The sequence below is a fragment of the Nicotiana tabacum genome, chromosome 21 (assembly GCF_000715075.1).
Source record: "Nicotiana tabacum cultivar K326 chromosome 21, ASM71507v2, whole genome shotgun sequence".
In the NCBI taxonomy this organism is placed as follows: domain Eukaryota; kingdom Viridiplantae; phylum Streptophyta; class Magnoliopsida; order Solanales; family Solanaceae; genus Nicotiana; species Nicotiana tabacum.
Window position 1 is genome coordinate 29,394,282 of NC_134100.1, and position 16,934 is coordinate 29,411,215.

Below are 16,934 nucleotides of genomic sequence, written 5' to 3' on the forward strand. Positions count from 1 at the left end.
CGAATGACTAAGCCTGGGAGAAGTCTGAGTACCCCATTAACTGCTAGTGCTTCGGCCTTTGTCCTACTTGGGAGTTTCTCTTACCCTCTTATGGTTATGATGTGCATTGGGGACAATGCACAATTTTAAGTGTGGGGTGAGAAGATTGTCTGGGTGACTTTTTATGCTACTTTAGCTGTGTTAGTTTAATTAAATAATATTTTTTAAAAGATTGGACTTTTCCCGATGATGGATCTATTAGACAATTTTCTTGAGGGATTTAAGTCCAAAGAAAGAAAACAAAAAGATTTTCTTTTGTTAGGTAGTGTAGCAATTACCCCTTGATTTTTCCTTAAACCACGGTTCCTTTTCAAGGGTTTTGTTTGAACCGGGTGTAGTTAGTTTTTTTTTAGAGTAGGAGCCATTGTGTTGTGCTTTAAATTGAAGCAATATCTCTTGACTTTGTTATGCCTTGAGAATAGTGAGTACTTTGGTTGTAACGCTTAGGCTCAGTTTTTGACTCTTGTATAAGTACCTTAAATTTTATGATCTTAACTTTGCTTAACTGCTTTGACTAGAGTGTCTTGATGAAACTAATCCTGAGTGAGTTATGTGCCACGTGTGTGTAAGGATTTGTTATATTCTGTGCATTGCATTTAATGCCTAGAACTTGCCCTGTGTATTTGCAAAGCGAAATAGTAGTTTTGTTCAGTCTTGGAAGTGATATAGGCGTTTCTTTATTGAGCCAGATATGTATATTTTACCCACCTAATTGTTATGTATTGTAGTTAACCCCTTTGAGCTTGTAATCTTGTTTCGTTGGCAACCACATTACAAGCCTTACCCATTTGTTTGAATTAATCATCTATTTGAACCTTTTAAACTCGCATGAGCACTTGAATTGTTTATGAACTTTGTAAAAGTTAAAGTGTGGGGTGGTTGGCTTGGCTTTTGTGTAGAACTAATTAAATAAGGAGAAAGGTGCACTGTTTTGAAAAAGTAAGAGCCACTTGAATTGAGGAAAAAAAAAAGAAAAAATTAGTTGGATTGTTGTAAAGAAAAAAAAATATTCCATGATAAGTGGTGGCTTTTGATGTAAGTGTGCTTAAAGAAGAATGAGGTAATATACATTGATGTGAGGTGGAGTTTTGGTTTAACATAAGTATGAGGTTTGAATGTTAAAGTATATGTATTAAAGTGCTTAGGGAGGTGTAGTCACTCTTATATCTAAATGTATCCTACCCGTCCCGCAGCCTACATTACAACCAAATAAAGTTCTACTTGATCCTAGACCGAATAAGCTCGAGTAGTAGAGTAGTACACTACAATCAAGCCTATGGTGCATCTTTTGTGGCATATGAATGTTATTTCTGAGAGTGAGTGAATTCTTTCTATCTTGAGTTCCTAAGTGTTCTTAAATTTTATTGTGTGGAACTACTCTCTTTTGTTGTGTAAGGGCACTAAATTCATGAAGGAACGGTAATGTCAGTGACCTCTATGTTAGAGTAAATGGGTGAGTTGTGAATAATGCGTGGTACTTGTGAGTCAAATCTTGAGTTGAAGATGTTACACTTTTTTTCTTAGTCTATTTTAAATACTCTTGGTGTGATGAGTTAGAAGAATTATTTAAAAAGGTCGTGTCTATAAAAAAAAGTAGTTTGATTGCTCGAGGATGAGCAAGTTTTAAGTGTGGGGTATTGATGATAGGCTATAATTACGTATTTTAGTCGTTTATTACACTCAAATTTATTGCGCTTTAATTGAGTTTGATCTTTAATCGCTAGTGTCTTGCACTATTTGTGTGTTTTATGCCTTGTAGGGGTGATTCCGAGCTATGTAGATGTCATGGAATGAATTCAAGTGATTTGGAGATTTGAAGTCTGAGTAAAAGCCCAAGAAATTAATCCTGGATCATATTCGGGGATTAATGGATGATAGAGCAACAAACGAAGAATCGAGTAGGCATATTGTGCATTGTCTAGTAAAATGCACATAATTTTTTTCTCATAACTCCATTTGGGCTCCACAATATATGATTGGAAAGCTAACTCAAAGGGACACAACTTTTATGTTTTACAATATTTCAAATTTCTAATGAAACAGGGTGAAAAACTCGGTCGAAACCGCGACTGCGGACCTGACGCGGACTGAGGCAATACACTAGGAAAGTACCGCGCCCGGACCATGGCCGCGGACGTCCAGGCGTGGAAACTTGTCCTTTTTCACATAGGAGAAGGTATAATTGTTTGGGCATGACCCTACTTGGTATATATATATATATATATATATATATATGGAAAAATGGTGTTTTGAGGGGAGGAGACCAATTTTTGACACAAATTCGATCTAAGGAGGCAGAGACACAATAGGAGCAAGGCGGGAAATTCTTCTACGAGTTTTTCCTTCCTCTTCATATTTTTCATTGTTGGTTATGACTTTTAGTATTGTAGTTTTACATACTATTATGAATAGCTAATTTGTTATCTAGGGTTTTGATTGAACCTTTTGTAGGATAAATTCTTGTTATGTTTTTCTATAATTGAGCCGTAGTATTTCTCTATTTGTTCAACTATATTATTCTTGTGGTTGATTGAAGGGCCCTCAATTAGCTGTGCCTATTTAGTATGTATTACTCGGGAGAGAGTGCATATTTAGGTAGTTGTTGAACAACATCACTCCCGACGTATGTGAGGAATCAATAACCAAGGGTTTAAAGGTGGGATTAGGGATAACGAAACCTTGGGTGCGATCTAAGTGAGCTGTAATTAAAGCCAGCTAGCGTAACTCGGGAGAGTATGTCTAGTAAATTGTCATAATTACTCGGAAGAGAATTACAACACGCAGAGCGCTCATGATCGGTAGAGAATACTTAGGCGAAATTATAGAAGACATAGCGGGAAGGATTCCGACCATTGGGAAAATCATAACTCTAGACCTCCTTAATCTTTTCTCCAACCTGTAGTATATTAAGTGTTAATTTATTATTTTAATTTGTTAGTTAGTTAGTTAAACACAAAAATTTTAATATCTATAAGTTAGGAATTGTTCAATCTTGTATTCTTCGTGATAGTGAACAACTGTAGCTAAGCCTTAGTTCTTTGTGGGATTCGACTCCGGACTTGTAAATCAGATTATATTTGCAACGATCGCTTAGTACTTTTTATAAGGCGTAGTTGGTGTGACTAAATTTTGGCACCGTTGCCGGGGAACTAACGGTGTAGTTGTAGGTGTACATATTTCTAGGTTGCAAGTTTGAACTGTAATTTTTGTTTTCGTGCATTTGATAATTTATTTATTTTTAAATTTTTTTATTTTTGATCTGAGAGACATGGCATCATGGAATTATGAGAATTTTGATGTTGGTAATTCTACTTTTAATCCTCCTTATGCATATTGTGAAGGAAACCACCCAGGGCAGAATTATCAAAATATTTGCGAGAGCGAGTTTGGTGCACCAACTCAATCTTATATGTGGAATGTGTGTGATATGCGTGGTGGTCCAGATGGTCACTTTCATGGTTGTGCTTATAATTCTTATCTTCCCCCAACCCCTTACTTTGATAGTTCTTCTTTTTCTTGTGAAGTTAATTGAAACAAAGTACCCAGGGATGATGACCTGAAAGAGATCAAAGATATGTTAAAGTGTTACATGAAACTATATGATAAGAAAACACGGCAAATACAAAGGCAAGAGACAACTATTCACAACTTGGAGATGCAAACGAATAAATTAATTGAACCTTGTAAAGCGCAACAAGTTGATATTGTGGATAGTAGCCAATATGAGCATGAATTGGCTGCAGAAATTGCCATTATATTGGAGGATTTAAAAAAATACGAGGATGAGCTAGAGGAGAAGGCCAGAGTAGAACACCAACAATCAATCTGTCACGACCCTAAACCCGGACCCGATCGTGATGGCGCCCTTCGTGAAGATAAGGGCAGCCGACACTTACCCATTTCAGTTTAAGCAATTAAACAATAAGAATTTAAGTCTAAAATATGATAAATAATCCAAAAGTAAGCAGTGACAATACAGAACAACTTGCGGAATGCAACCCAAAATAGCCCGATACCGGGATGTCACTAGTCATGAGCAACTACAAATTCGAATAAATACAAGAAGGGTCTACATAGTCCAATACAGGTCTAAACAGAGAAAGATAAGATAAAAGAAGAAGCTCTACGATGCGAATGCCGGTAGCTACCTAGAAAATCTTCAAATTCGCCCGAGTTAGAAAGATCAACACTCGCTAGCGGGATCAGCAACGCTTGAATTTGCACACGGGGTGCAGGGAGTAAAGTGAGTACTCCAACTCAGTGAGTAATAATCATAAATAAAGACTGAAAGCATGAAATCACGTAAGGCACATTATAGGCTATAAGGAAGCAGTAAAAGCCAGTAAATCAGTGAAGCAGTAAAGATGTGTAAAATTACTGAGTTCAGCTTAAACTTCATAAAATGCATTTTTAACAATTAAGCAAGCAAATAGGAAAGATAAACACATAAAGGATCGCCCCTCGGGCAAGATCATAGAACAATGTCAGCCCCTCGGTCTATCTCTCACATCACACTAGGTACCCGCGCTCACTGGGGGTGTGCAGACTCCTGGAGGGGCCCCTTACGGCCCAAGCGCAATATCAAGCCATCACGTGGCATCATCACTAGGCCCTCGACCTCATATCAACAAGTCATCTCGTGGCGTATAAATCTTAGGCCCTTGGCCTCATAATCATAATCAGGTGTTTCCTCACGACATAGGCCCTCGGCCTTACTCAGTCAAAATCTCACAGCCATTCGGACAACAGTAAAACATATTGCTCAGCCCAAAATATCATTTAAGTGTTAAAGTAGAGTAAACATGGCTAAGTTATGAAAATAGTAGAATATAGCATGACTGAGTTCAAGTATAAAGTCAAACAGTGAGGAAATATCAATAAAAATCCCCTAAGGGCTCAAATAATTGGTACGAGGCCCAAATATGGCATTCAGCCCAAAACATGATAATAACAAATAGTTTTCAGTCAAATACGTGGTAAAATAGTCATTCGGGATGGAATAAGTCACAATCCTCAATAGTGCACGGCCCCACGCTCGTCATCAAGCATGTGCGTCACCGCAATATAGCACAATAATGTGGAATCCGGGGTTTCATACCCTCAAGACATCATTTACAATCATTACTCACCTCAATCCGGTCCAAACTCTAGCCCACGACGCCTTTGCCCCTCAAATCGGCCTCCACTCGCGTCGAATATATCCAAAATCATAATCACGACGTCAAAATATGCTAAGGGAACGAAGCCCTAAGCAAAAATAATCAATTTACCACATAAATCCTGAAATTACCAAAACCCGACCCTCGGGGCCCACGTCTCGAAATTCGATAAAATTTACATCAATAGATTTTGTATCTCCCCACGAGTTCATACATATCAAAAGTACCAAAATCTGACCGCAAATTGTCCCTCAAATCCTCAAGTCTAGGTCTCCAATACCAAGCCTTAGTTTCCCCAATTTTAACCCTTAAATTCCATTAATTATAGCTATAATCCGTGAAATAATACCATAGGAACGAGTTTTTGGTCCAAAATCCTTACCTCAATGAAGTTCCCTTGAAATGCTTCTTCAAAATCGTCCGAAAAGCTCCAAAACCTACTTTAAAATGATGGAATAGCTCAAAAATCGCGAAGGAAACAATTTATACTTTCTGGCCCAGGGATTTTGCACCTGCGGCCCAATTTCCACTTTTGCGGTACCACTTCTGCAGTCAAGACCACCGCATCTGCGGTCCTCACTTAAGTCTCACTTTCTGCATCTGCGATGCACAAGCCGCACCTGCGCCATCGCAGGTGCGGTTCACTAACCGTTTTTGCAGTCACAGCCTCCCAGCTACTTTTCTCTTCTGCGACCTCCCTTCTCGCATCTGCGGTATCGCACCTGTGATCCCCAATCCGTAGGTGCAGAAACACCAGAAGTAGAAAATCTGCAGCTTCTCCAAAAATTCCAAACTCTCCGTCAACCATCCGAAATCACCCCGAGACCCCCGGGACCTCAACCAAAAGCACAAACATATCCCAAAACCTTATTCAAACTTATATCAATCATCAAAATACCTCAACAACATCGAATAAACCAAAACACATCGGATTCAAGCCTAAAAATTCCAAAATCTTCTAAATTACGCTTTTGATCAAAACCCAACCAAACCACGTCCGAATGACCTGATATTTTTCACACATATCCCAAATGACACAACGGAACTACTGCCCCTCTCTAAATTCCATTCTGACCCGTATATCAAAATCTCACCTATCAACCGGAAAATGCCAAAAATCCAATTTCGCCAATTCAAGCCTAAAACTACTCCGGACCTCCAAAACACATTCCGATAACGCTCCTAAGTCTCAAATCACCTCCCGAAGCTCTCCAAATCATCAGAACTCACATCCGAGCCCTCTAACTCATAAGTCAATATTCGGTTGGTTTTTCCAACTTGAGCTTCCTCAAAAGAGACTAAGTGTCTCAAACCTTACCAAATCCTTTCCGAACCCGAGCCAACCAACCCAATCACATATAGAACCGATAGACAAAGTAATAAGAAGCAAAAATGGGGGAAACAGAGCGGTAACTCATGAGACGACTGGACGGGTCGTCACACAATCGCACTAGATTTTGAGGATGTCGATGTTGTAGATGAGATACTAGAGTCAACCAATGACATTGAGGATATATATTTAGTTGACTCTATTGTCATTAGTGTTGAGAATGTAGACAATCCCAATAATTTTGTAGTTGAGCGCATTGGTCCACACTCCAAGCATTTTTCCACATTGTGTTTGGATGATGATATAGAAATAGAGTCGTCCGAGCCACTTGAGGATTCAAGGAATGAGGAACAAGGTGGCTACATTCTGGAATGCTTCTTTCCAGAAAGTCGGGAATACACATCTCATCCAAAGGCCAAGAAGTGCAGAATACTACATTGTTTTATTGGGCCAGTCAGATTCGTTCCACCACCCCAGGAGCATGATCATAGAGCAGAATCAAAACTTGGGGTCCAATTTATAAGTTTGAAGTGGAGGCAAAAAGTGATTCGCGTCGTGCCGCGACGTTAAATCAAGCGCTTGTTGGGAGGCAACCCAGCTTTCCTGCTTTGTTTTATTTTATTTTTTTGATAAATTTTTTTATTGTATTATTTTTGTAGTGCCGATTTTTTGTTTTCTAGAAACATGGAAAGCAAAGCTATTGGAAGGATGCAACAACAAACCAAATGGTTGGAACAAAGTGTGAGGTACCCACACGAATGACTAAACCTGGGAGAAGTCTAAGTACCCCATGAACTGCTAGTGCTTCGGCCTTTGTCCTACCTGGGAGTTTCTCTTACCCTCTTATGGTTATGATTAAGTGTAGGGTGAGAAGATTGTCTGGGTGACTTTTTATGCTACTTTAGTTGTGTTAGTTTAATTAAATAATATTTTTTAAAAGATTGGACTTTTCCCGACGATGGATCTATTAGACAATTTTCTTGAGGGATTTAAGTCCAAAGAAAGAAAACAAAAGGATTTTCTTTTGTTAGGTAGTGTAGCAATTACCCCTTGGTTTTTCTTTAAACCACGGTTCTTTTCCAAGGGTTTTGTTTGAACCAGGTGTAGTTAGTTTTTTTTAGAGTAGGAGCCATTGTGTTGTGCTTTAAATTGAACCAATATCTCTTGACTTTGTTATGCCTTGAGAATAGTGAGTACTTTGGTTGTAACGCTTAAGCTCAGTTTTTGACTCTTGTATAAGTACCTTAAATTTTATGATCTTAACTTTGCTTAACTGCTTTGACTAGAGTGTCTTGATGAAACTAATCCTGAGTGAGTTATGTGCCACGTGTGTGTAAGGATTTGTTATATTTTGTGCATTGTATTTAATGCCTAGAACTTGCCCTGTGTATTTGCAAAGCGAAATAGTAGTTTTGTTCAGTCTTGGAAGGTGATATAGGCGTTTCTTTATTGAGCCAGATATGTATATTTTACTCACCTAATTGTTATGTATTGTAGTTAACCCCTTTGAGCTTGTAATCTTGTTTCTTTGGCAACCACATTACAAGCCTTACCCATTTGTTTGAATTAATCATCTATTTGAACCTTTTAACCTCGCATGAGCACTTGAATTGTTTATGAATTTTGTAAAAGTTAAAGTGTGGGGTGTTGGCTTGGCTTTTGAGTAGAACTAATTAAATAAGGAGAAAAGTGCACTGTTTTGAAAAGTAAGAGCCACTTGAATTGAGGAAAAAAAAAATTAGTTGGATTGTTGTGAAGAAAAAAAATATTCTATGATAAGTGGTGGCTTTTGATGTAAGTGTGCTTAAAGAAGAATGGGGTAATATACATTGATATGAAGGTGGAGTTTTGGTTTGACATAAGTGGGGTTTTAAATATTAAAGTGTATGTATTAAAGTGCTTGGGGAGGTGTAGTCACTCTTATATCTAAATGTATCTTACCCGTCCCTCAGCCTACATTACAACCAAATAAAGTCCTAATTGATCCAAGATTGAATGAGCTCGATTAGTGGAGTAGTACACTACGGGCAAGCTTATGGTGCATCTTTTGTGGCATATGAATGTTATTTCTGAGAGTGAGTGAATTCTTTCTATCTTGAGTTCCTAAGTGTTCTTAAATTTTATTGTGTGGAACTACTCTCTTTTGTTGTGTGAGGGCACTTGATTCATGAAGGAAAGGTAATGTCAGTGACCTCTATGTTAGAGTAAGTGGGTGAGTTGTGAATAATGCGTGGTACTTGTGAGTCAAATCTTGAGGTGAAGATGTTACGCGTTTTTGCTTAGTCTATTTTAAATACTCTTGGTGTGATGAGTTAGAAGAATTATTTAAAAAGGTCGTGTCTATAAAAAAAGTAGTTTGATTGCTCGAGGATGAGCAAGTTTTAAGTGTGGGGTGTTGATGATAGGCTATAATTACGTATTTTAGTCGTTTATTACACTCAAATTTATTGCGCTTTAATTGAGTTTGAGCTTTAATCGCTAGTGTCTTGCACTATTTGTGTGTTTTATGTCTTGTAGGGGTGATTCCGAGCTATGTAGATGTTATGGAATGAATTCAAGTGATTTGAAGCTTTGAAGTCTGAGTAAAAGCCCAAGAAATTAATCCTGGATCATATTCGGGGATTAATGGATGATAGAGCAACAAACGAAGAATCGAGTAGGCATATTGTGCATTGTCTAGTAAAATGCACATAATTTTTTTCTCGTAACTCCATTTGGGCTCCACAATATATGGTTGGAAAGCTAACACAAAGGGACACAACTTTAATGTTTTACAATTTTTCAAATTTCTAACGAAACAAGGTGAAAAACTCGGTCGAAACCGTGACTGCGGACCTGACGCGGACTGAGGCAGTACACTAGGAAAGTACCGCGCCCGAACCGTAGCCGCGGACGTCCAGGCCTGGAAACTTGTCCTTTTTCACGTAGGAGAAGGTATAATTGTTTGGGCACGACCCTACTTGATATATATGTTTAGGCCCAACCCTACTTGGTATATATACATGAAAAAATGGTATTTTGAGGAGAGGAGACCAATTTTTGACACAGATTCGACCTAAGGAGGCAGACACACAATAGGAGCAAGGCGGGGAATTCTTCTACGAGTTTTTCCTTCCTTTTCCTATTTTTCATTGTTGGTTATGACTTTTAGTATTGTAGTTTTACATACTATTATGAATAGCTAATTTGTTATCTAGGGTTTTGATTGAACCTTTTGTAGGATAAATCCTTGTTATGTTTTTATATAATTGAGCCGTAATATTTTCTCTATTTGTTTAACTATATTATTCTTGTGGTTGATTAAAGGGCCCTCAATTAGCTGTGACTATTTAGTATGTATTACTCGGGAGAGAGTGCATATTTAGGTAGTTGTTGAACAACATCACTCCCGACGTATGTGAGGAATCAATAACCAAGGGTTTAAAGGTGGGATTAGGGATAACAAAACCTTGGATGCGATATAAGTGAGCTGTAATTAAAGCTAGCTATGTCTAGTAAATTGTCGTAATTACTCGGGAAAGAATTACAACACGCAAAGCGTTCATGATCGGTAGAGAATACTTAGGCAAAATTATAGAAGACATAGCGGGAAGGATTCCGATAATTGGGAAAATCATAACTCTAGACCTCCTTAATCTTTTCTTCAACCTGTAGTATCTTTAATGTTAATTTATTATTTTAATTTGTTAGTTAGTTAGTTAGTTAAACACAAAAATCTTAATATCTATAAGTTAGGAATTGTTCAAGATTGTATTCTTAGTGATAGTGAACAACTGTAGCTAAGCCTTAGTTCTCTATGGGATTCGACTCCGGACTTGTAAACCGGATTATATTTGCAATGACTGCTTAGTCCTTTTTATAAGGCATAGTTGGGCGTGATCAGGTATCGAGGTAAGTGTTTGGTTTAACCTTAGCTTGAGGGATTAGGAGTTGTATCCTATTTGCTATGCATTAGTTGTTGAGTACGACGTAACTAGTATCTATACGTTGGTGTCAAACATGCCCGTGAGTCTTATACTATGATTAATGTGACCCGTTTTGTATTGCTCATGCCTTATGTGATGATTGCTATTGTTGAACAAGGCTTGTAGAAGTAATACTGGTATTTGAACATTGAAGAGTGTTGGCTCAAGTTGTAAAATGATTTGTGGAAGTATTATTGGCAATTGAACATTTTAGAGCATTGGCTTAAGTTGTGAATTGAGTTGTGAAGTAAATGTTAAAAGAGAAGAGGATTATGATATTGTCTCCCTTGCTGGGATGTTGTTGTTTTTAGTGTTATCTCCCTTGCCGGGATGTTATTGCTTTTGATATTATTTCCCTTGCCGAGATATTATTTTTGTACTATTGTTCCCTTGCCGAAATTTTATTGTGATTTTATTGACTCCCTTGCCCTTATTGCTTTGTGATTGTTGTTTGGGTAAGGAAGAGTGTTAAAGCATGAAGGGTGATGTCATGCATGATATTTGTGAGAGAGTGTTAATGCACGAATGGTGATATCGTGCCGCACGATGTACCATTCTGTGCTTTTATATGAGTGATAATGCATGAAGAATCATTTTGTGCCATGACTATGTGTGGTAAAAGCACGAAGGGTGATGTCGTGCCGATTATATTGATTCTTATGGTGAGGACGAGAGTAAAAGCACGAAGGGTGATGTCGTGCACTTGTCCTTGATTTTCCTGATTCTTGCTGATAATTGAGTTACGGTGTTCTTTACGTTTATTTACTAATTTTCTATTGTTACTTAATTTTATTGTGATGCTATTGATTCCCTTGCCCAAATTGCTTTGTGATAGTTGCTTGAGTGAGTAAGAGTGTAAAGCACGAAGGGTAATTCCATACATGATATTTGTGAGAGAGTGTTAAAGCACGAAGGGTGATGTCGTGCATGTTATTCGTGAGAGAGTGTTAAAGCACGAAGGGTGATGCCATGCACTTGTCTTTGATTTTCCTGATTTTTATTGATAACTGAGTTATGGTTTCTCTACATTTAACTGTTGGTTTTCTATTGATACTTGTTGTACCCCACAGCATGATTCCCCCTTCCTATCTTTAAATTGTGAAGTTCTGCCTTTATTTTCTGTTGTATATAATTTAACTGCACAGGTTTATTTGGTAGTCTGGTCCTAGCCTTGTCACTACTTCGCCGAGGTTAGACTAGGCACTTACTAGCACATGGGGTCGGTTGTGATGATACTGTGTGTACATCCCAGTGTTGCAGCTTTTGGACCACTGTGAGGTTGCTGCCTTCAGTCCAACAGGCGACCCGAGATAGTCCTGCTGGCATCCGCAGGCCTTGGCGTCTCCTTCTATCTTTTCATTTTATTTCTTTCATGTATTCCAAAAACAGTGTTGTATTAATATTTCAGACCTTTATTTGTAGTATTTCTAGACAGTCTGTAAAATTATGACACCAGTTCTGGGTAATCTATGTTTAAGAAATTGTATTGATAATATTTAAATGGTTATATTTTGTTTTTCCGCTTATTAAATTCCGTTGTTTATATAATGTTGGTTCTTAATTGCTAAAGAATTAAAATGGAAAAAGGTAAATGATTCAAATGGTTGGCTTGCCTAGCTTTCACTAGTAGGCGGCATCACGACTCCCGAGGGTAAAAAATCCAGGTCGTGACATATGGGCAGCTCTCTTGCATCTTTTATTACCACATTCAATGACTCTGCAATGTTTGATGTCATCGTCTGCATTCTGTTCACTGTAGCATGTACCCGAGACCATTTGTGATAGCCAATATCGTATATGTATGCTTTAACATGCACGTCGATCTCTTTAATATTTGACATTCTTTCATTAAATTCATCAATTGTGTATGATCGTGCCGTTGCAAAGTACAATTTGCTTAACTTTAGAAGACCTTCTTTAACTTTGACCTTACATTTATCCAAATATGCCACATTGACCTTACATTTATCCAAATATGTCACATGCAAGCATAATGTGGTATTCCAGTATAAACAGTAGATGTTGCCTCCAAGATACTCTCATTTCGGTCCGAAACAACGCACATATTTGGTTTTTCACCATACGCATCTTTGAATTGCTCAAAAAAACCAATTCCATGTTGCGTCATTTTTTGAAGCAACAACACTGTATGCCAGTGGTAATATACTACCTATCACACAAATGGCAAAAAGAAAATCAATTTCTATAATAAAACTTTATAGTATAAAAAGTACATACTAAAAACAACTTTACAACAATATTTCTACAAAGAATCTACAATACCTGTTGCATCTATTGTGCTGGTTGTTAACATTATTTTCTTGTATGCCGACTTCAAGAAGGTTCCATAAACTACCACAACTGGCCTACAATACTCCCAACCCTTGATGGACGTACTAAGCGCAACAAATGCATACAAGAAACAATCATCTTCAGTCTTCTTCAAATTAACTACCGTCCCTAGATAAGTCTTCTCCAGAATATAAAAATAACTTGGCAATCAACTGTAGGAATCAACAGGGTGACCTCTCAAAAATTCTAAAGCCTTTTTCTTTGCTCTCCAAGCTTGCATGTATGTTAACTTCACACCATGATCCGACAACATGTCAGTTTGTATATCTTTTGGTATGTATATTGTCTTAGGATCCGCATATTTTGGCATCACCATGCTGCCAACTACCATGACAGTTGGTTTGTGTTGTATGTATGTATTATTCATCAAAGAGCATATGTGCAAGCTGTTGAATTTTCGAACCTTGAACAATGATGATTCGTTTATGCTGGTTGACTTGAATTGCCATGTACAATTATCCCTAACATATACCAGGTAGTAGCCATAGAAAAAAATAATTTAAAAATTGTTATGAAAAATGTAGCTACAAAATAATAGGCTGTTTAAGCACAAAAATCTTATATTAAACAATTATTTACAAAAAATTACAAATTTATGAACAATTATATACAAAGAAAGTACTACCTATAAATAAAAGAATACCAATCAACTACAAAATAAACAAAAATATGAATTTAACAATTGAACTGTTCCTACCTTCTTGCGCTAGACCTCTTCACCCTAAATTAGAACTTATTCATGATAAAATAGTGCTTCATTGCATTGACAATTGTTTGCTTGTCTTTGTAGACTTGACCTACTTTAATAACATTTGGTGTATGTTTTGTAATGATGTTACTTTCATATTCCAGAATCGACGCGATGTTGGCCTATCGATCAACATTATTGTTCCAGATGAACCTGCACTCAATTAAAAGTATATACAATTCAGAAATATATTGTAGCTAATTTGTAGTAAAATTGTGCAACAATTGAAATTGAATACTTCAAAAGTTATAACAGTTGAACTACATTTGTTAGTTGTATGATTGTAGATATTGTGTAGAATAATTGTAGAAAACAATAAACTGACAGAATATCATCACTGAAAATACAAAGCAAACCTGCAATTGTGCTCGTATTAGAGATACTGCCTTCCAATTAGAAATTACGTACTATTATACACAGCTGATACATTCATAAGCTTCTATTTTCCTTTTTGGTCTCCATGTATACTCGAACTCCCATATCGTTCCTAATTTCTATTGGAGGACAACGTTCATTGACAGTGTATTTGATTTCGATGATTTTCTCAAAGGTATTGATCATTATATGCTATGCAATTGCAGAATTCAATTGATTATAATTTGAATCTTCGCTAACTACAATTCCATCAACATTAAAATCGATGTACCTCCCAATGGTATCCCAATGACCATTTAGCTAAAGCATAATAGCTAAATTTGTCATTATATCGCGGAATTCAATACGATTGTAGATAATTGTTTGCAATATTTTTTCGCCGATTTTTGTTTCCAATTTTGAAACTAGAGGAGATAGAGAAAATCAGAGTATTGAACTTGGTTGTGCGACGTTGATGAGAGTAAATCGGCATAATAGCAGGCTTAATTAGATTGCGAAGATTGCGTCAGTAAATTCTCCGAAGAATCCTCTGTGATCCTAATTTCCCACGTCTAAAAAAGGAAGACTAATATAGAAAGGATTCTAGTTTAAATAAATGTATATATTTTGTAGACTAAACATGGGCAGGTCGGATAATTATGTAAACATGGACATTTTTGGTAATAAATTTTCTAATTTTGTATAGGTATGAAAACATCCCTTTTATCTTTATCAATGAAATAGTTTAGTTAATTTTTAAATTCTCAAAATTAGCTAGGGCATGCCTAACATGGAATAATATTTGTAATAATTGCTCATTTTCTTCAGTGTTGCACTTGTTTCAAGTGTATTCAGGAAATAAATAAAAATATACTAAAATATAATTAAAACTCAAAATTACATAAAACATAAATCTATATTTATATCTATAAATATAGTATCTATATCTATATCTATCTTTACTATATTAAAAGTATGAGGGCCCTTAGCGACATGTTGTTCGAATTTTTTACGCTTTAAAATATATTTGAAGTTAGGCAAAATTATCATTTTATTTTTTTCTAGTATTTAAGGACTTTAAATTATAATTTTACTTATTAAATCTTTCCTTATTTAAAGTCACGATATTTAATACTTTAAAATCAAGTCAAAAAATTTCACATATAAAAATACCTCCCTTATTTGAAATATGCAAAATAAAGTATAATTTATTTTTAGAAACTTCATCAATCGAATTTAATAAAACAATGATGTGAATTTTATAATTTTATACGTCCTCTAATTCGAATGTCAATAGAATCCTTGCTAATTCAAATAGCTATGTGGCTAATGATATTGCTATTTTGAGTTCAAGCACAATTCAAAACTATCGTCGAAGAGAGTAGTTTTTGGTTTGAATATTGATTCTGTTGGGGAATCAAAGTTCTATAAGAAAAGCTTACTCAGTCATAGATAACCCGCTCTTTCCCGTAAAAGCGTAGATTTCTCTTTGTATTCTTCGCGCTCTACGATTTGCACATCTTCCTTCTCTTCTTGGTTCAATTATCACTATGAGTCTAATATCAAGCTATTTCAGGTCCTATTTTTTTTAGTCGACTCAATCTGTGATTTATGTTAAGATCGTAATTTTTTCGAAAGTTGTATTTCTACTAATATGTGTGCTTGGGAGGCGTTTGTGCATGAGTATATTTGAATTTCGGTTGAAGAGGCTATAATTACTTGAGTCGATGATAATCGTTAATCCATCAGCTTGTTCATCTAATTTTAGATGCTTTGGATATTTAAGTAGTATACATAAATTTCTACTTTATTAATCAAATAAATAGCTTTAGATATGTTTACGGTTTGAGTCCTTTTTGGAGATACATTTTCCCCTAAAAAGTTTTAATTGATCTTTAATTTGCGATGTGATTAATTGTCGATTTACGACTTCTTCCAATGTCTTGCCTATGGTTGTCCAACGCCGGGCCGGCCCACTTCATTCTAAACAGGATATGGGATGGGAGGGGATGGTCATTCCGTCCCGTTTATCCTGTCCCGTTCCATCTCGCATGTCCCGCGTCCTTTTTTTTAATTTTAATTCTAGCCGTTGGGCAACGGCTTCAATTGCAAAAATAGCCATTCCCAACGGCCAAAAAGGCTATAATTGACCTCCACCCCCTCCCCCCTTCCCTAAACTTTTAATATAACCCGTAAGTTTATTAAATTATACTTTGGCTCTATTTTTTACTATAAATACCTCCATCCTTCTTTATTTTTTTCCCACAAAAATCAATCATTCCCTCTCAAATCTCTTATATTCTATTCGAAAAATGCCTAAAAATGCCACTCTACTTTCAGAAATGGTCTATCCATGTCATCCGTTAAAAAAATGCTCATTTCATACCACTGTCATTATACATTTGGCCAATCCATGCCATTATTGACTAACGACAGTGGCATGGATGGGCCAAATAAAAATTGAGCCGTTAGTCAATAATGGCATGGATGGGCCAAATGTGTAACGGCAGTGGCATGAAATGAACATTTTTTTAACGAATGACATGGATAGACCATTTCTGAAAGTTGAGTGACATTTTTACGCATTTTCCGTTCTATCTATATTATTATCTCAATTTTCTCACTATCAAGTGATAACTTTCAAGTATTTGGGTAAATTTTTGGAGCAACTTTCAAGCTTCAAATTAATTCGCCAAGTATTTGGAGCGATATTTTGGGCAATTTCTTCAAGTTACAATATTTAATCACGGTGCATTCGTTCCATTTCCTAATTTTAATATATAATTTTTGCGTACCATTTTAGTGCTTAATTTTTGTGTTTACTTTACGTGTTCTATTTTCGTATTTCATTTGTGTATTTAATTTTTGTGTCAACTTTTTAAATTTAATTTTGTATTTAAATTATGACACCTAAAAATGTATTTGGCTTATTTAAAAAAGTATTAAAAAAATAATAAAGGTAAAAGTAGTAGTAATCCTAATCCTAA